The following is a 22,154-nucleotide window of genomic DNA, read 5'->3' on the forward strand; positions in this document are numbered from 1 at the left end:
GGCCTTCTCATTGATTTACTTTTGTATCCTGCCTGGCACACGCAGATAGTCAATACCTGGCACACTGTAGGTGGTCAATAAATGGTTATGAACTAGATGAGTAAGCATAATTAATATTACATTCCAGACCTGAGAAAATAAGACACTGTGATGTCAGGACACTTCACGGTGCAGAGAAATGCATCAATCATATTTACCAGAAATCTCATACCCATCTCTGCGTAAGACATTCTGTGAAATGGACAAAAACAAAAATTGGGATTTATGGTCAGATGAAAGGAACCAGCCCAACACAACTAAAACACTAGCAAGAAAATAAACAAATGTACTTATTTGGAAAGATGTTCAAAATAATATATGGTAAGGATCAAAAAGCAAAGGGCAGAAATACGAGAGAAAAGGGGAGAGAGAAAATCTTTACTCTTGGCCCCTCTGAATCTCTTCCTGTGGAACTTACAATCTAATTTTCCCTTTTAGAAAGGAAAAAATATGTTTATTTGTTTTTTCCCTCTAAAATATTTATTTGTATATTTATGTGAATACACAGACAGACAGGATTTACACAAGCACAGGAAAAAAGCTAAAAGTTCACAGCAAACTGTCCAAACTGTTTAATGATGTTATTGAGTCTGAGGAACAGGTTTGGGAGAGGATATTTTTCCAGTTTCTATTTTATGCATTTCTGCATCGTCTGAATTTCTAACACTGAGCTAGTATTATTTTTATAGTTAAACAAAACAATTGAAGTTTTAAAAAGAAAGTTACAATTAAGTAACTACATTTTGTGGTATATATTGTGCGTTCTAGGAGCTCAATAAAACTGTCTGGAATGTAATTAACCAAAGACCTCCATAAACTAGTATTTTTTTCCTGCGTTCTACTCTTAGGTAAAAAAAGCTAATCATATAAAAATAAATTCACATCGAGAATTTAGAGAGCAGTATTAATTATCAAAAGTAAGCAGGTTTAGGGTATGACTAACTACAAAACATTCATCTCTTTTAATTTATCTACCTCCATCTTTGCTGGTGTACAATTAGTAGTGCTGGCTAGACCTTTGCTATTCTCTATGTGGGCCCAGACAAGCAGCTTGTCAGAATCTCAGGCCCTGCCCAGACCTACTGAATCAGGGTCTCTGGGAGTACAGTCCAGGATCTGGGTTTTAACAAGACCACCAGCTGAGGTGGATGCACATTAAAGTTGAGAAGCTCTAGTTTAGAAGACTAACTCTAAGTTCCCGTATGATTCTCAACCAACAAAGAAAGATAGATTCATTTCTGTTAGACTGTCCTTTTAAAAACAGAAAAGTAAACACTTAACATTTTCTGCAGGAAGTGCAAAACAGTATTAACCAGTAAACAAAATGAACTGGTCATAAAGTCAACCCCCACCTCTTATCCCACCAAATAGTTGGGAATGACATGAGAACTCAACACAATGAAAGATAGTGGAAACCGTCAGCTCCAGAACAAGTTTGAGAAAGAATAATCCCACAATTACTTATTTTAACCACCAGATAGTGCTCATGAATCAGCAGGACAGACATAGACACCAGATCTCAGAATTGGGATGACAAGGTATGGCGCTGATGATGCTATGGCTCCCTATCCCATACCGACAACAGACATCACCAATCAATTATGGCACTTTCTCCTCCCAGCCAAGATGCTGTACCAGAATCCTTCTCTTGTTTTTTTGAGGAAGATTAGCCCTGAGCTAACTACTGCCAATCCTCCTCTTTTTGCTGAGGAAGATTGGCTCTGAGCTAACATCCGTGCTCATCTTCCTCTACTTTTATATGTGGGACGCCTACCACAGCATGGCTTTTCCCAAGTGGTGCCATGTCTGCACCTGGGATGCAAACCAGCGAAACCTGGGCCACCAAAGTGGAACATGTGAAATTAACTGCTGTGCCACCAGGCCAGCACCCAGAATCCTCCTCAAGAGAGCACCACAGTAACCAGGGCCCATGAATCAAAGTCAGCATTTAAGAAATGTTTCTCCATCCCTATTCAAAAATTCCTAGAAATGATAAATAACCTGATTAAAGGATGATTAATAAAGGACGGATGGTTTAAGGCCCTATTGGGTGAGCAAACCAAAATGGCCAAAAATTACTCTGCGTATCTAGAAATGTATTTATCTCCATTCCCCAAACTGTTTCACTAGTGGAGATTGAGATTAGGAATTAGAATCAATGAGATTCTAGAGCCAGAAGGACTCTTACAGGCTATCTAGTTCCACTGATTGTCTCACCCAGGAGGAAATTTTGATCTTGAGAAATCGCAATGACCAAATCACACAGCTAGTTATGGCAGAGCCCACCTGGGAATCAATTCCACCTAAACATGATTTCTCCCACTGTACCAAATGGTTCCTAAAGCCACAGTAGCCACTGCTAGGATAAACTGGGTACAGATATGCATATGGATTTAGAGATAGAGAACCACATCATGCCCTAGTTTTAGAGGAAAAAAAAACTTGTGTAATGGCTGACCATGCTCCTTGGGACAAGACAGCAGCCAGCCATCATGTGGAGTCAAGATAAGCTACAAAAGTGAAAGTTCCTCCAGGGGGCGCTGCACAGCTACTTCTAGAAGCCTTGTGTGGGAGGGTATCAGGAAGGAATTTCACAGGTCAGGTTTGAGGCTGCACTTCCAGAACATCTCTTCCCCAGGTCGCCCAAAGATACTCAAACATCGCATTCAAAATTAAACTCATGATTTACACGGTACACCCGTGTCAAAGCAACAACAACAAATGTAGTCCTCTTCCAGTACTTCTCTGTTGGTAAAACCTCTATTCACACAGTTACGCAGGAGTGAAGGCTAGAGGTCATTCTGACTCCTCCCTCTTCCTCAATCTCAAATCCAATCAACATCATCATAAATTGTCTACCTAGATATCTTGGGAAGCATCCACTTCTCTCTATCTTCCCTATTACCATGATAGTCTTAAATACTGTTATCTCTTGCCTAGACTTCTGCAATAACTTATTAATTGGTCTTCTCACATTTATGACACCCCTTTCCCCATTCTGTTCACCACAAGTGGCCAGAGTGATTTTTTTTCAAGTCAGAATTCTGACTGTCACTTGCCTCCACTTAAAACCATTCCATAACTTCTCATAAGTTTTAATATGACACTCCAATCCCTACATGATCTGACACCATCCATCTTTCCTGCCTCATCCCTTAATTCTCCTCTAACTGTCTGCACACCAGCACACTGGTCCTCTCACAGGTCCCTGGCTCTTTATGATTCCTTTCACCACAGGACCTTTACATATTTCACTTCTTTCTGGATCCTTTTCCATGCTTCACATCTCAGCTCTAGATTCACTTTCTCAAAGGAGCCTCTTCAGATTCCCCAGTGTAGGTCACTTCTCTGTAATACACTCTCACGGATAAGTATGTCTTTTCTTAGGAGAACTTGCATGAGTTTATAATTATACATTCATTAGGTCATTGTCTCCTCACCTACCACCCTGGCTCACTAGTCTGCAGACTCCATGGAACCAAGACCTCACCATTTTATCTTCAGTTCCTAATCAAAAGCTGACACAGAGTAGACACCAGAAAATATTGAATGAATGAATGAATGAGTGAATGAAAACTTGAAGGCCTGGTGTTTAAGCTTATGCCACTGCTTATGATGCAACTAGTATCATAATCACTCACAGCTTCCAGGCATGTATGAAAATGATATATTCTTGGATTTCTGAAGTAAAGTAGCTCCTTAGCTGTATCAGTCATTCATAGAGCTCACCAGCATATTTCTGCAAAATGGCTTGTTCTTGGGAGCATTGTACATCCTAAGATCCAAGCCAAGCCATTCCTCTGGGTTAAGATGTGACTTCCATGATGTCTTATGTCTTGTCATCTCAGACTCATTCTCTCACCCAGGCATCAGCCTCATAATTTGAGGCAGAGACGCCAAGTACATAGGTACCCAAGTGTCTCAGGTAGGGGATAATGATTAACCTGGGGACTGTCAGAACATACCAGAGGGCAGTTCCTAATGCTCTGGTATTTATTAGAGATTCAGCATAAAGCACATCAGAGAACACAAGGTTCTCCTGCTCTATATCATAGTCTTGCAGCAGTTTCTAACATCCAAAGCTGATAATTAACTATACTCACTGGACCACATATTTCTGAGGTATGCCACAGCCAACTGGATCACAGTGTTCTCAAGAGAGTTGAAACAATTAGAATGCGTAGTCCCGGGCTTGCTCATATATTCACATGGATGCAGGCTCTCTCTCTCCTCTACCCCACCCTTGTGCTCTCCCTCTCTCTCTCTCTGTTTCTCATTTGCCAGAGAACTCCAATGTTGAGCAATGTACTAAATTCTTTTCACACCAAATTACTTTGCTTTCTCAGAGTGAACATCTAATGGCTTATTCTTTCAACAATAGAATCCTGAAACCAAAATTAACCCTCAGAATGCGGTGAGCCAACAGTATGGCTTCCAGGTCACGAGATATTCTAAGTAATATCTTGATGAGAACAGTTCTCCTATTGGGAGAATACCTGAAGCATCTTGATCAAATCCTCAGCATCGAAGCAGCTTTCAACCTTACCTCCAGCAGATACCCATCACTAGGAATGGGAAGCAACATTTACATGGTGACACTTGCCCATCAGTAAAAATATGAAAAGAAATTAGGCTGTGTCCTGTGGATATTTAATGGCAGCCAGGCCCACTGTTGTCAAAACCTATATCTCACAGGATAAGTCTGTACTTGTTATACTTCAGGCCCCAAAAGGGGGAAGACTGCTTCCAGTGGCTTCTATTTTACAATTGGAGACTATTTCAACCTCTAGGAATGTCTTGGATACCAGTTGGTGATGACTAGTCCCTTGACTTTTTGGTTTACTGTACCTATTATGTGCATACCAGAGAGGACACAAAGCTACATGCACGTGGCTGAGGCCTGCAGGAACCTGTTTCCATACTAGTTCCTCCTTCTCATCCAGCTCCTCAGATCTAATTCTTTCTTAGACCTGATCTTTGCCTGATTTCTTATAGAGTATGCTCTTTCTAATCTTAATATTCTCTTTTTCCTAAATCTACAACATTTCTTGGTTTTCTCTTGTCTCCTTCCCATTCTGCCAGCCAGGGCTCCCACCTCCTCATTACTCTTTCCAGCTGACTCTTATTTCCTCTAGAGTAGTAGTTCTTTTTTTTGTTGATCAGCATAATAGCTTATTTTATTTCATTAATTTTTTTATTGAAGACACATTGGTTTATAACATTATATAAATTTCAGATGTACTTCATTATATTTTGATTTCTGTATACACTACATCATGTTCACCAACCCTAGACTAATGCCATCCACCACTGTGCTTATGTGCCCTTTTACCCCTTTCACCCCTACCCCCATAACCATCAATCTATTCTCTATACCTATGTGTGTGTTTGTTGTTTTAATCTTCCACCTATGAGTGAAATCATATGGTGTTTTCAGCATAATTGCCATCAAGGTCCACCCATGTTGTCACAAAGGGCAAGATTTCATCTTTTGTATGGCTAAGTATTCCATTGTGTATATATACCACATCTTATTTATCCATTCATCCATTGATGGATACTTAGGTTGTTTCTAAGTCTTGGCTATTGTGAATAATGCTGCAATGAACATAGGGGTGCATATATATTTTCAAATTAGAGTTTTTGTGTTTTTTTGATAAATACCCAGAGGTAGAATAGCTGGATCATATGGTAGGTCTCTTCTTAATTTTTTGAGGAATCTCCATACTGTTTTCCATAGTGGCTGCACCAGTTTACATTCCCACCAGCAGTGTATGAGGGTTCGTTTTTTTCATATCCTCTCCAACACTTGTTATTTTGGTAGCTCTTAACTCTGGCTGCATAATGAAATTGCTTGCAGAAATAAAAATATACACACATGTGTGAGCTAAGTCTAGGTCCCATCCCAGAACGAATAAGTCAGATCTCTGGAGAGTGGGGCTTGGTCACTGATAATTTAATTTTTTAAAGACTCTTTTGTGATTCCATTGTCTCCTCAGGGATGAGAACCACTACATTAAAACTCGTTTACCTTTTAACTTTTGTTCACACCTTCACAATTTATTTATGGATAATTTATTCACTTTTATATATTGAAAATTTCATATGCCCCAAGCATTGTGTTGGGCCCTGAGAATGCCTAGATATATAGATATGTCCTTTTTTAGGTTGATGTTCTGAAAATTTCTGCCCTCGGCCTCCACATTCTTCTCACCTGTATCCCCTTTCCCCTTCCCCCACAGAGCTCTCTGCCTCTATTGTAATGTCACCTACCATCTACTTCCTGAGAGTCCCCAAGTCTAAATATTCAGTCCAGACATCCACCCGATATTCAGACTACCATATCTAACTACATATTGGACATGTTGACTTGAATGTTCCATGGACAAGTCAGACTCAACATGTCATAAAGAATGTTTTGACTTCCCCCTGAACCCTTCTGCATCCTCTTAATTGATGGCCCCATCATCCATCTGGTCACTCAGGTTTCCATCCCTCTCTCCTTAACTCCCTCGTCTCATTCTCTAAATTTGCTGTTGTCTCTAAAACATTGTATCCGTCTACACAGCCAGTCCTCAGTGCCCTAATTCAGATCCTCATCATTTCTCACTAAGGCTGCTGATGGATCGCCCTGCCTCTATTTTGCTAGCTACAGACCCATCTTCAGCAGAATCACTAGAGTAAACTGTGTAAAGGGGAAATTGGCTCATACCACTGGTTTTCCTTTGCTCACAAGTGAAATTTAAGGTTCTTAACCTGGCACACAATGCCCTCCAAGATCTAACCCTATGTAACTCTCCAGCCTCGACTACAATGGATTACTAACCCATGATGAAGGCTACAGCAACGCAAAATGGCTTACAGATTCCCTTTGTGAGCTAGGCTCTTTCTAACCCCCATCCCCATAGCTTTGCTCAGTCATGTCTGTCAGCAAAACTCACCCCCCACATACACACACTCTTTGTTTGATTAATGGTATTGCAATTATACTAAGTGCACATCCCAAGTATGATACCACTAAAAAAAGGTGTAATTACTTATCTTTGCTTCTGTCTTCTCCATTAGATGGTGAACTCCCTAAAGACAGAGACTATGACTATACCCTTATTGTTCTTGTCGTTTTTTTCCTTTATATTTTCAGGACCTATCCCAATGGCTGGTACATCTCAAGTGCTCAGTAGCTATTTATGGAAAAGATGAATGCATAAAGATACAGCTGCCTCACCTTAAGAAGCTTACAATCTAATAAATTTATTTTAGCTTTTATATTCATTTATCAAAGTCCATAATTAGTTTCTTTTCTCTCAAACTCTTAACATGTACCCTAAAGGCCCACTACACTCAAAGACAAAGAAGACAATTCAATTCAGCATTGGGAGACTCTAGCTTGCTATAAGTTTACAAGAATATGGAGGGATCATGTATATTATTAAATCATGACTGATTTAATATGACACTCTTAGAAAGCAACAGAGCCTAAAACTGACCTTGTAGCTTCCCGTAATTTGATCATTTTTCAGAAAAAGTTCTCAGTAGGGAACTGAGTCTAGAGTCATCTCAGTACAGAAACCAAGATTTACAATCAGACAAATAATGAGACTGTCTGCTGAATCAAGAGCTATTGACTGAACTGACAGTTCCACATTCAAACTAACCAGCTCTTTTTGGAAACTAGAATTTTGGATGTTATACCAAAGATGTAAATGAGTGAAACAGAGCTTTCCGAGGGAGGAATTATATGTTATGCTTATGTTATTAGAGATTTGAGTGGAAACCATTGAGCCATTGAGTAATAAACTCAGTTTGACCTTGTCAAAATCCTCCATCCGGCAGCATTTTGAGGACCTATTGGTCTGCCTCTTTGTTCCAAGTTGTTTGAAATTTAGTTGAGCACATGAAAGCTTTCAGTTATCAAAAATGTGCTTATATATGCACATTATTTCACGTGCATCTGCACCTGCCTAGCAGTCCTCACCAGAGGCCCTAAAAATATTCAGAAAACCACTGAGGTGTGAGCAATAGTTAATAAAAAATTCTTGCAGTTTTAATTACAAACAAAAAACCAAGCAGGTTTCAACTCTATAAAATGGATCTGGAATATCCAGGGAACTGCTACTGTTTATAGGCACACATCAATTACATTCATCTTTCACGCTGAGCTAGCACAGCATCACAGATTCATATATAAAGCTAGCAGGTTTCAATATTTATAAAAAAAATATTAGTTCTACTACCTATTTCAGTAATCTTGTGTAACCCAGCCTCCAAAACAACCAGAAATGAATAAATGATAACTTTACTCACCCTTCCCACCATGGGGATCTTTTCTTCTCTAAGCCATCTTCCTATCTATGAAGTAAAACAAACAACTACTAAGAACCTTGGTGCTATAAATATTGGGAAGGAAAATTGCTCTGCTTTGGCCAAAGGCCATTAGCACTAGGATGGAATCAAGAAGCAAACCAAATACCAAAGGTTCTCTTTCCTTCTGAGCTTTTACTGCCAAGAAACAGGATGAAAGATGACATAAGAGAGTTCTTAACAGGGATCTTGGTCCCCATTTTCTTATTCCTTCATTCAACCCTATTTCTGACCAGGGCTCATACTGGGCACTCAGCACACAAAGACAAGTTAGAAAGAGCCCTGCCCTCTTTTCGCATAACAGGTGATTTGCATAAGCAATCAAACAACTTCGTAAACATGAGGATGGAGACATGCATTCTTCATTCACTCTTTCAACAAATATTCTGGCTTGACTTTTAGAAGTCAGACTGTACTAGGCAAAGTGAACTAAATCCAGGCCCTGCCTTTGAATTGCTTGTAGTAGGTGTTCAGACAGTAAATACACAGTTACAGAATAAGTAGTGAGATCAGGCTATGGTAGGCCAAGTGCATGGAAGCATCTAGCAAAGTCTCCAACTCAGACGCAGGAGTGAAGGAAAACTCTCTGAGGAGATGGACCACCTAAGACAAAAGCTAAGAACGGACATGTGTTAGTCGGATGAAGGAGGTGGGTGTGTGGATAGAGACTGCAGGCTGAGGCAGCTACAGGCCAAGGGACCCAAAAATCAGTAAGAACATATGCACCTAGTTGATTTAAAGACTAGAGTTGGGATTATAGTGTTCACCCCAAAAAGCTTTTATGTGGCAAAAGGAACAAGAGGTATTAGACCCTTTCAGTTTGGGCTTTGGGAATGGTTATCCAAACCTTGCAAGCGAATCCAATAAATAAGTAGTGATGCTTCTTCACAGAAACCCCAGGTACCATTTTGGAGGAGGAACCTCAAAAAACATATAACAGAATTAGATCACATAAGGAAAGGCAACTCAATTCATCAAAGAAGTCACCAGGATGGCGTGAGGAGAAAACAGACCAAAGAAATTACAGTTCCTTGGCCTCCAAGGTAGGCCCAGGCAGATAGGATCAAAGCTTTAAATCATGTGTGAAAATGCCTAACCCAGGGTCCGGAGACGACAGGGGACAGAAATATTTAAAAGGCAGATTTAACACTAACAAGGAAGTAGCAGAAAAAGAAATCAAGAATACAACCCCATTTATAATTGAAACAAAAAGAATAAAATACCTAAGAATAAACTTAACCAAAGAGGTGAAAGATCTGTACATTGAAAACTATAAAACATTGTTGAAAGAAATTGAAGAAGTCACAAAGAAATGGAAAGATATTCTGTGCTCTTGGATTGGAAGAATTAACATAGTTAAAATGTCCATACTTCCTAAAGCAATCTACAGATTCAATGCAATCCCTATCAGAGTTCCAACAACATTTCTCACAGAAATAGAACAAAGAATCCTAAAGTTTATATGGAACAACAAAAGACGCCAAATAGCCAAAGCCATTCTGAGAAAAAAAGAACAAAGCTGAAGGTAACACACTCCCTGATTTTAAAATATACTACAAAGCCATAGTAACCAAAACAGCATGATACTGGCATAAAACCAGACACACAGATCAATGGAACAGAATTGAGAGCCCAGAAATAAACCCACACACCTATGGACAGCTAATTTTTGACAAGGGCGCCAAGAACACACAATGGAGAAAGGAGAGTCTCTTCAATAAATGGTGCTGGGAAAACTGGACAGCCACATGCAAAAGAAGGAAAAGTAGACCATTCCCTTACACCATGCACAAAAGTCAACTCAAAATGGGTTAAAGATTTGAACGTAAGACCTGAAACCCTGAAACAATACATAGGCAATATGCTCTTTGACCTTGGTCTTAGGAGCATATTTTTCAAGTACCATGTCTGACTAGGCAAGGGAAACAGTAGAAAAAATAAACAAATGGGACTACATCAAACTAAAAAGCTTCTGCACAGCAAAGGAAACCATCAACAAAACAAAAAGACAACCTAACAATTGAGAGAAGATATTTGCAAACCATATATCTGATAAGGGGTTAATATCCAAAATATACAAAGAACTCATACATCTTAACAACAAAAAAACTAATAATCCAATTTAAAAATGGGCAAGGGGCCAGCCTTGTGGTGGAGTGGTTAAGTTTGCATGCTCTACTTCGGTGGCCCAGGGTTTCTCTGGGTCAGATCCTTGGCACAGACATGGTACTGCTCATCAAGCCATGCTGAGGTGGCATCCCACATGGCACAACTGGAAGGACCTACAACTAGAATATACAACTATATACTGGGGGACTTTAGGGAGAAGGAAAAAAATGAAGATTGACAATAGAAGTTAGCTCAGGTGCCAATCTTTAAAAAAAAAAAAAAAAAAAAGAGCAAAAGATCTGAACAGACATTTCTCCAAAGAAGATACATGGATGGCCAACGGGCACATGAAAAGATGTTCAACATCATTAACTATCAGGGAAATGCAAATCAAAACTACAATGAGATATCACCTCACATCCGTCAGAATGGCTATAATGAACAAGACAGGAAACAAGAAGTGTTGGCGAGGATGTGGAGAGAAGGGAACCCTCGTACACTGATGGTGGCAGTGCAAACTGGTGCAGCCACTATGGGAAACAGCATGGAGTTTCCTCAAAAAATTAAGAACAGAAATACCATATGATCTAGCTATTCCACTGCTGGGTGTTTATCCAAAGAACATGAAAACATGAATGTGTAAAGATACATGCACCCTATGCTCATTGAGGCATTATTCACAATAGCCAAGACTTGGAAGCAGCCTAGGTGCCCATCAAGGGACAAATGCATAAAGAAGATGTGGTGTATATACACAACGGAATACCACTCAGCCATAAGAAATGATGAAATCTGGCCATTTGTGACAACATGGGTGGACCTTGAGGATATTATGCTAAGTGAAATAAGTCTGAGGGAGAAAGTCAAATACCGTATGATCTCAATCATAAGTAGAAGATAAAAACAACAATAAACAATCACATATAGACAGATTGGATTGGTGGTCACCAGAGGGGAAGAGAGGAGGGAGGAGGGCGAAAGGGGCGATTAGGCACATGTGTGTGGTGATGGATGGTAATTAGTCTTTGGGTGCTGAACATGATGTAATCTACACAGAAGTCAAAATATAATGACATACACCTGAAGTTTATTATAATGTTATAAACCAATGTTACGGCAATAAAAAATAATTAAAAATAAAATAAAATTGCATACAAAGAAAAACGTAAATAAATAAAAGGCAGATTTATTTACCTGGTCTTGAAATAATACATGGGATCGTTCCCACTATGCCCCTCGAAAAATTAAATGAAATAAATAAAATACTTAGCAGTATGCCTGTCCATAGCAAATACTCAGTACATGTCAGCTGCTATTATTGTTGCTTTTATCTATGAGAAACCAGTTAATAACGTTAGTCCAGATAGGAATAGCATTTCTTAGTTCAGAAACGAACAGTTCACACTAACACATTAAAGCTTTCTAAGGGGTTGATAAGGGAACCAGGTCTGGGGTATGTGAGGAGCACGCCTGCCAGGGCCTGCCAGCTTCCATCCTCATGGCACTGTCCATCAGAGAGATGGACAAGCTGGAAGGATTGTGTATCTAACGCAATGCCGTCCCTAACCCTCCATTCACAGAATACTCTTCAACACTAGGAAGAGGACTCTTCTGCTCATATGTAATGGCCGGGGCTGAAGATTTTTTTGGAAGCAAAATATCCAAGGCTTGTTTGGTTAGAACAAATAAGACCAAGTAAGTCCTTCACGTTGAATGCTATTGGTTACCATTTGGGCTTGTGGTTAATATGCAGGAGAGAGATTGCCCTTCTAGCAATTATTTAAATCGTGTGTTTGTGTGTATAAACATTTCAAGCAGATTTCTAGAACTATCAGATCACTGTGTCATAGTTTCTATTGGTTTCCAGGAAAGTTATTCTACTGTCATCTAAACACCTTCTATTTTCCTCAAGAACCAAACTAAACTGTTGCATACATAACAAGGATAAATCATCCCCCTATCCAACATACCAGTTTTGTAAGTCTCTCTATCTCTCCCTCTCCTTCCCATTTTCCTTTTCAACTTTCCCATTCATTGCCTGTGAGAATATTGTGGAAGAATGACTGAGTCACCAAGACATGTAAAATACAACGGATATGGCCGGCAAAGCTGGCAAGCTGAGGAATGTCATAAAAATTCTGCTTGGAGTTTAATCAAGATGCATAAAGTTAAATGAGCTTTATCCATTCTAATAAAAGGTAGAGACAAAATTAGTAAGCATAAAGCAAAACTCCAGCAAAATGAAAAATGTGGTTGTAAGTGTTCTCATTTTTCCAGCCTCAGCTCTCCCAGCCCAGCTGACCCCAGCTGGTTTTCAACCAACTAACAAGAATAGCTCATCCCATGCTGATCCTTTCCTTTCTCAAAACCCATAGTGGTCCCTATTTGCTTCTCACATCATATTGAGACATCCAGCGTGGGATTCAGGGTATTTATCCTTGGCTTCTGACCATATGAGTTAAGAGACATAGTTTGCGAGGGCAGCAGTAACAGAGTACCACAAACGGAGTGACTTAAACAACAGAAACTTACTTTCTCACAGTTCTGGAGGCCAGAAGTCTGAGATCAAGGTGTTGGCAGGGTTAGTTCCTCCTGAAGACTGTGAGGGAGAATCTGTTCCAGGCCTTTCCCCTGGCTTCTGATGGTTTGCTGACATTTTTGGCATTCCTTGGCTTGCAGATGCATCACTCCATCTCTCCTATATCTTCATGTCTTTATCTTTATCTCCCTGTGTCTGTCTGTCCGTCCAAATTTCCTCTTTTTATAAGGACCCCAGTCATATTGGATTAGGGCCCATCCTAATGACCTCATCCTAAATTGATTACTTGTGTAAAAACCCTGTCTCCATACAAGGTCACATACTGAGGTACTAGGAGTTAGAACTTAAATTTAATAATAGAAATGAATGGAAATTCTTTTAAATAATAGGAATTTTTAGGGGATACAATTCAATCCATAACACACAGTGATATCTTTTCCATTATTACTGTTCAGCCAAGTCTATGGAGCAGCAATTATAATGGGAAAGACACAGGCTTGTAGTTAGATGGACTTAGATTGAAATTCAGCTCTACCACATTCTCTGAGCTTCCTTCCTATGTGAGACAGAGAGAAAATCCGTATCATGCAAGAATGATGTGAAAACTAAATCAGGAAAGCAACTTCTATAAAGAAGTAACGATAGGACCTTGCACATTACAGATCACCAATTACCATTTACACCCAGCTGGAACAACCCGTTAGGTCAGACTTCTCTTCCAATCAACCAAACATAACACAACAAAATCAAACTTGTTTCCTTGTTCCCCAAAAAGAAAACCTCCTAAAAATAATTGAAAAAAAATCTCTCAAATATCTTCATTTACTTCTAAGACTCTAAACACTCTTCCTATAATAAAGAAAGGTTTTTGTTTATGGCTGTTTACCCAACTCTAATAATCCTTCCTGTGGTGTCTTTTCACATTTGAGTTCATCTGGTCATTTGAGTTCAAGCTCTTTGACAGGAAGAACAGGGGATTCAACAACATCTGAAAATATTTTCCAAAGATACCTTTTTTGTTAAATTCAATAGGAATTTCGTGCAATTTTGAAGGGTACCTTTCTTTCCCAGTCTGTTCTTTCTCACTAACCTTCATGTCCGCTGTCTACTGGGGACTTTTTGTTGCCTCTTCTATCCTTATTCTCAAAATCTGCTTGCAGAAAAAACACACACGTATTTTTGGGGATTAAGTAATAAAGCTCTGGGGTCACTGGGTAACAAGTTGCGGACTGCACGAGAGTGCCGCAGTGTAACCACTTTAGATTTTCATATTTATTATGGCACTTTTCTAGCAGTAAGGTCTTGTTCTAGTATAAGTCAGTACATTATAACTGTTTTCTGATGTGTACAAGAAGGGGTGCTTTTTCTAATTTGCATGCAGGCAATGCATGGGCTAGCATTGTCCTTGCTGCTGCTAATTCTTATATGTAACTCGTTCAGGACATTCTCAGGCAAGAAGATCTAAGCCGAAAGAAGAGAGCTCTGTGCAATTCTAGCATCAGTAAGGTGAGGAATCTATTCAGGGAGAATCTTCCGAGAAGTCCTGTATCAGAGGGCAGCCCCCAACTAGTGTCGGCTCACAGAGAAAAAACTTTACACAGAGTGGGTGTTGCTTCTGCCAGCACTTGCGTTGCTCACCAGAGAGATGGAGGAGCTAAGGCATGCATTTCTTTCTGGCACTGTTCTACCCTCTGATTCCTACATCAGAGCAGAGACCTGATTCCCAGGGAACTGACAACCGTGTCTTCCTTCCTCACATCGCAGTTGATTCTTCTGGAAGAGAAACTCAAACTCATCAAGAAGAAACTTTCAAGATGAGAAATAACTGATATAAGGTAATATTTGGTAGAAATCTGGCATACTGATATGTGATAAAGACCTTGATTTGGAGTGTTTTAATGCATCAAAAGAAGAGTTGTTTTAATTGAATTATCCAAATTGTATCACTACAGAATAGCAATCTGACCAATAAGGCCAGTCAACGGAATCACTCTGAACCACATTTTTAAAAATTTAATGAGCATAAGAAGTAGAAGAAAATGTGTGCATTTTAAACAAATACATATTCTAGTTGGAGAGTATGAACAATAGCAAACAACATTTCAGGGGTGGTAAAATTGTCTGATACATCAACATTGATGTTCTTGGAGAAAAATGTATGGGGTGATGGAGAACAAAGCCCAGTGGGTGAAGGTGTGTGAAAAGCAAAATGGAGAGGGAGAGGCAACCCAAGTATAACAACCACTGCAGCAGGAAGGGGGTGGGCCACTGTTTGGCAGAGGTGATTGGACAAGTTTTGAACACCTGACTCAAAGTTAGCCAATCAAAAGCTTCAGGAAGCAGAGAGTGTGAGAATATGGGTGAAAGTTTGTAACATGGAGTTGGGCTTGGAATTTGCAGTGCAGATAATGGTGTCAAAAGCCACATAAACTAGGATTCAGCTGCAGAGGCTGCTTTTCAGAGAATAATGGAGAAGAAAAGAAAACTTTGAGAAAGGAAGAACCACATTAGAGATAAAGAATCAGACACAGCAAATCAGAAAAGCACCAACACAGAGATGGCCTCCCAGCTCGCTGAGGGCTTCCTGGATCCCAGGTTCAACTCCTGCCAGGTGTGCTTCCTTTTAGAGGGAGACTGGAGCCTTGCACCAAAACGCCCTCAACTCTCTATTTGAGCTGGCCTCAGTGACTTTCTGCTTCTTACCGTCACAGCTTGTAACAAAAGCTATACAAATGCCCGGCAGAGGAGGAGAAAAGCTAAGGGGCAGTGAAGGGTTTGCAGCAGTTCAAGGGGCGGTGTCGATGGGAAGAATGAGGGAATCAGGTTATAAGGGCTCTGTGTCAGCAAAGGCTCAGGGTACTTATTGCACAGATAAAGACTGACTCATTGACCCTAAGATTAAAAGACCAGCTTTCAATCCAGAGCTGGGTGGGGGAGGCACTCGTGGCAGGGAGAGAGGAGATCTCTTAGATTCTGTACATATGTATTGATGAGCAATTCAAAGTGGAAAAGCCTACTTCAGGATTTTTTTTCAGCATTTTATATGAAGTTTTAAATTTTCCCTCCTAATATTTCCATTGAAAAGAAATCTTCTCTAATAAGAACACTTTTTGAAGATTATTAAAAAGGACAGTGTGAAACTTTCAATTTTATTTAGAAATACGTGTAAGAGAACTAACATGATTCATTCATCGTATTTTCAAGTAACTGGTGTGGCCTTCATTTCTGACCACATAGCACAGTACAGGTAGACTCTTGTGTGTATCAAAATTAAGGAAAAATAGGGGGATTTAGGGGTCTCAGTAGTTCTCCCAATTTAAATATGCTTAAGTAACTGTAAAAACCAGTCCGTTTACACATAAAGTCATGCCAATTTAAAACAGAAAAGTTCCATTGATATTGACCACATTTTTGGCTCCTATTAAATTGCTACATAAATATATAAAGCAGGTCTGTAATACTATACGTCTGCAAAAACATATTTTTGGCAAACAAAAGTCTTTCCATTTCTAATCTCAGTCTTCCTTACTTAGCATTCTTAAATATTTTAAAATTACTTTTGGTTCTAAGTATCTTACCCGCCCTCATTCCACACCTCTTTTCCAACTTGCACTTTTCATCTTTTCTTTTACAGATTCACACGTGAAATAGTTGGATAGTATTGAAGACTGCAATTTCAGTCTCTCAAAATCCAGCTTCCGGTTGTCAATGGGGCAACATCTGAAGTTTAACGTTATGGGTCAATGATTACAGTGGGTTGAATTGTGGTCCCCAAAAGATGTGCCTATATCCTCACTCCTGAAACCTGTGAATGTGACCTTACCTGGAAAAAGGGTCTTTGTGCATGTAATGAAGTTAAGGATCTCCAGATGAGATTGTCCTGTGTTATCTAGTGGGCTCTAAATCCAATGGCAAGTGTCTTTATAAGAGATACTAAAAGGAGAGCTATGGGCAGAAGAGGAGAAGGAGAAGAAAACCATGTGAAGATGGAGGCAGAGATTGGAGTCATTGCAACCGCAAGCCAAGGACAGACGGATGCCACCTGAAGCTGAAAGAGGCAAGGAAAGATTCTCCCTCGGAGGCTTTAGACGGGGCACAGCCCTGCCTGACTTCAGAAGTCTGGTCTCCAGAACTGTGAGAAAAAAAGATCTGTGGTTTTAAGCCACCAAATTCCTAGGGTTACAGCAGCCCTAGGAAACTAATACAATGATTTAACGGTATCCATTTATTTTTGATTTCCTTTTTGCTGTGTGTGTGTGAAGAAGATTGGCACTGAGCTAACATTTGTTGCCAATCTTCTTTTTTATTTTTCTCCCCAAAGCCCCAGTACATAATTGTATATTCTAGTTGTAGGTCATTCTAGTTCTTCTATGTGGGACACCGCCACAGCATGGCTTGATGAACTGTGCCGTGTCCACGCCCAGGATCCAAACCCATAAACTCTGGACTGCCAAAGTGGAGCACGCAAACTTAACCACTCAGCCACAGGGATGGCCCTTTATTTGCTTCTTGTTGAAGTTGGGACCCATTGATAAAATGCTTATTTTTCTCCAATGTAATCTGTAACATGATTAAAAATAAGCCTATAGTAATAAAGCATTATTAATAAAGTTAGAAGCCAAGGTAAAGTTTATCTCTGAATTCTGTTTATTTAAAAAAAAAAAAACTCAAAATAGTTTTAAATGGCAATGATGTTTAAACATTTATGTACTTTATGGTTTAATGTAGCTAGTTATTCCAACAATTGAATGAAATCTGTAACCCATAAGGAAAGATCACAACTCTGGGTACGTATTCTGCAAGGTAAGAGCTAAATGAGAACAGTAAAAAGCATCATATATAGTGATGCCCATGGTTTGGTAACAGAATTAAGAGACAGTTCAATCCCAGATCCACTGAATTCCCTGTGGGTGTCAAGCACCGTGTTAGGCATGGAAAGATCACATCCCTGTTCCATGGTGTGTTTACTCTCCTATGGGGATAGGTATGTAAATGAATTGGCTAATTTCTAAGTTAACTAAGTTCAGAATACAATACCTGGGGCTTTTAGAAGATACCCTACCTTTGGTGCATTATCTGGTAATTAAGAGTTATATTGCATTTTGTAACTAAAAATTAGACTCAAAATAACTTTTTAAATTAAGTAGGTATTCATAAAATCTATGAAACATATTCACAGATTTAAAAATCTGACTACCAAAAATTAGGAAACCTTGGTAGAATGCTGCATACTATTTAAAATATATGTTTGAATATAGTTTGGGGTGGCATGAGCAATAACAATCCTATTATATGTTTTAGGGTTATGAACACATCCTTTGGCAATACAATTAGTAGTTGTGGATGAAAGTCAGCTCTGTTTAAATTTAGAACAGATTTAAATGTCCAGGGAGAACAATGGGATCCTTATAGCATATTCTGCAGTTGTTTAAAATAATATCTCTGAATATATTTTAATCACAGGAAACATTTATGAAATAAGATTAAACGATAGACTCAGGATACCTAGCAGCAGTACGGTCTCAAGTATGTAAAAATATGAATAGTGATTATTGCTAGGAATTTACATTATATGTGATCCCATAGTTCCTAGAACAGTGCTGGACAGATTATTACATAGTATTGTATAACCAATTGTTGTTGAATGTATACTCCTCTATCCTTTTCCCAATGAGATTTTTATCATTTTTTAAATAAAGAAAACGATAATTCTGCCCTCATTTTAACTAATAGGTCCATGTTCTCCAGGGAGCCTAAAAAAAATAGAATTTACAGGTATATTTCTCCCAGTAATCTACACCACAAATAGTACTCAAAAAACTAGAACTCTCCATCCTATCACATTCACTAATGGATGATCTGTCACTCTTAGAGTTGAATTCCTTTGTCTCCAAGTAAATTACAAACATCTCCGGAGAGGTACTCTCTCTGATCTAGAAGGTGACAGGCTTGGCGTGCTGCATCCCACAAAGAAGACTTCCTGTTTGGTTGGTCCAGGCACATCTGAGCCTTTGGCTTATTGTGAACTAATGTTGAAGTCTGGAGACATAGCTGCCTAATGGGAGGGTAGGCATTTAGTAGTAGTGTGTACATGATACACTTGGTAAGATAAACTAATGGTAACCAAAGGAACTTGGGAATAGACCTGAATGCAGGTCTAAGGCAGGAATAAGCATTAGACTTTTTACTAGAGAAGATAGGCCAGAATGACGAGAATTTAGAAGTTGGGACTGAGACAGGTAGTTAGGAGAATAGGAGAATTCTTATTAGTAAGTCACATTGAAGTTGGGAAGGGTTACTGAGTGATGAGGCATCAGCCAGGCCAAGGTGAGAGATAATAGCAGGTATTTCTCTCAAAGAGGAGATAAGGCAGCTCTGAGGGTTTTAATTAACGTTGCTTTGGGAACACAGAACTATGGTAAGTGGTGTGTTCCCTCCACCCTGGTTTTCAAGTCAAGGTTACACATGGGCTCTTACAGGAACCTCTTCTTTTCCTTTCACCTTCATTAGCTTCCATTGCCCATAGAGTAAAGTTTATTAAATTCCTTAGCACAGCAAGGAAGGCCTTGCTCTTACCTACCTTTCCAAGCTTCTGTCTTCCTGCAGCCATCTTTTGGACCAACTGCACTTGTCTAATCTACATGTGGTTTCCAACCCTCCCTTCTATGAAATCCTTTATGCCCTTCCAGGGGGTGCCATCCTGTCAGTCTCCATTGTAGCCCATACAGTTTCATCAAGGATGCTTTAAAGTTTTTTGCCTTTCCAATTAATAATCTGTGAGCATTTTAGTTAAGATTCAATCCAGAAGGCCACATTTGATGGATGGATAGTGGAAAAGACAGAAACTGGGATGTTTAGGAGACCCCTGGTGCTAAAGAAGAAGGACTCAATTTGCAATCTTGTTAAGACTGGTTCTGTGTGTACTCAAGCCTTCTGATGATTCTGAAGGCAGATCCATCCTGAGAATCAGGTTCCAAGTGACTGGTCTTCCAGAGGTGGGAGGAGAGGAGAAAGAGGCTTAGACGGGATGTGTGGACTTGGATCGGGATGCTAAATTTGGTAACTGATGGAGGAAACTTATTTTCCTTTAGGTTCTAGATACTAGGCAACTGCAAGTTGAGAGAAGAGCTGGAGGTCACCCATGACAACAATTTAATAGCAACTTAAAATATAAGACAAAGCTCTTTGGTGGCGAGACGTCCTTATTTTATTCACCTGGCCACATTTCTCTGTTAAGAATTTCTAGTGAGTTTTGAGGAACAGCAAGATTTTTTTAGCTGTGGAAGTAATTGACCAGAGTTAAGTTTTATGTCCCAATAGAGAAAGATTTCCAAGCCCAAGGTGGCACACCGCTTATGTTTGAATAGCTTTGAAAAAAGAAATCATACCACAAAAACCAGGTAGCAAGGTGATTTGTTGATTGCACTTCAGACAGCCAAAAAAGTCCTTGGTCATTACTAATAAAGTGGGTCTGCAAAAATTCATTTCCAAAACAAATAATGTAAAACTAAATTCATTAGGATTGAGGCATTCATTTTATAAAGGAAATGATTAATGGGTAATTAAAATGCCATGCATCACTGATTATCAGTAACAATTGGTATTTCCACAGTATTAAAAAACATAGAAATTGATTTAATTAAATATACTTTACCCAGCACCTCATAAGAGTAAGGTAATGGCCTGTGGCAGATATGTATGACCACATGGTTTTGTAAGTTATTTCTTGTATGTGTTACTCAAAGTATTTAGTCTAGCCACCAGTGTTTTATTGAGTTTTAAAAAATCTGAACGTCTAGCATTTAACACAAGACTCTTGGTTCAAAATGGCTATACTTCACCTCTGTGTGAAATGTACAAGATTTTCAGGAAAGTCCATATATTGATGTAATCCTAAGAACTCTAGGCTGACATTAGCTTTCACAGTGGATGGATGCTGCTTCTGTCACTGTGGCCCTTCCCATCAGCCCCTTTGCAAGACATTGCCCTATAAAAGGTCTCCCACTCTGGGCACATTTCCCATGTTGCTCGAAGAGCTCTTCCACCTCACCTCCAGCAGCCCCCAAATTCCCTTTTGAGTAAAAAGGAACAAAGAGGGCTCATGTCATTTCAGTCCACCCTTATGCCACCTTCCCAAGCATGCAGAAAATGAAAACACTTAACCAATATGTTCAACCACTGGGACTCCTATAGCTGGCCTGTAGCCAGGCTAGATTTTTTTTTTTTTAACGGTGAATGTTGAGTTTATTGCCTTCTAGATTTTGAAAATGCACATCAATGAAAGTCTGTGGGACTATGGGGGTTTGGTAAAAGACAAATAAATTACATCCCAGTTTACAGCCATTTTACCAACTGAGCCAACCTCCTTCAGGCTTGTGAATTCTGGCTGCTTCTTGAAAAGTTGCAGGGAGCTCAGGTCAGCTCAGCAACAGGTGAGTGTCTTGATGACCCTGAGAGGCCTTGCTGCTAGAGAACTTCAAGACAGCCTCCTTGTTCAATCAAACTGCAGTCGCTGTTCTGCCTTTGAGCTAAGTATGGGGTTTTGATCTTCATCACTCTTGCACGTTAGATGGTCCTTTTCGCCAGTGGGATTGAATATCTTACTTAAGCCATTTAACTCTCAAACACACTGAGGATTGTGAGCCTGTGTCCAGGCTACTCAGCCAAAGGAAGACCACAAAGGAGCCCCCTCTCTAGAGTGATGGGAGTTGAGTTTTCTCATCAGACCTGAGCCTGTGGACTATCCTGCACTGGCTCTTGCCCTCGTGGTCCCCGGGCTTGCTTTGTGCTGAGGTGGCCTGCAGCCTGCTTTCTCCAGGCTCAGCTACTGCAGCTACTGTGCCTCAGCTTCCCTCACCTTCCCCCGAGGATTCAGAATTGACTAAATTAAGAGACTGGCTTCCGGTTTCGTCAACATACTTCACTGAAACTACATTTGGGGGCTGCCCCACAGCCGAGTGGTTAAGTTCACATGTTTGGCTTCGGTAGCCCAGGGTTTCACTGGTTCAGATCCTGGGTGCAGACATAGTACTGCTCATCAGGCCATGCTGAGGAGGCATCCCACACAGCACAACCAGAGGGACCTACAACTAGAATATACAACTAT

At 39.8% G+C, this 22,154-nt stretch overlaps 1 protein-coding gene and 1 long non-coding RNA gene across 15 annotated transcripts in view; one reads left to right on the plus strand and one right to left on the minus strand.

Moving 5' to 3' along the window:
- Positions 1 to 22,154, minus strand: part of NCKAP5 (NCK associated protein 5) — a 917,518-nt gene that overhangs the window by 658,583 nt on the left and 236,781 nt on the right. The window lies entirely within an intron of this gene.
- LOC139076696 (uncharacterized) lies at positions 14,750 to 17,878 on the plus strand. Its single transcript, XR_011528583.1, has 2 exons — positions 14,750 to 14,883; positions 16,683 to 17,878. It is a non-coding gene; the product is annotated as an uncharacterized lncRNA (long non-coding RNA).

The sequence above is a fragment of the Equus przewalskii genome, chromosome 17 (genome assembly GCF_037783145.1).
Source record: "Equus przewalskii isolate Varuska chromosome 17, EquPr2, whole genome shotgun sequence".
NCBI lineage: Eukaryota > Metazoa > Chordata > Mammalia > Perissodactyla > Equidae > Equus > Equus przewalskii.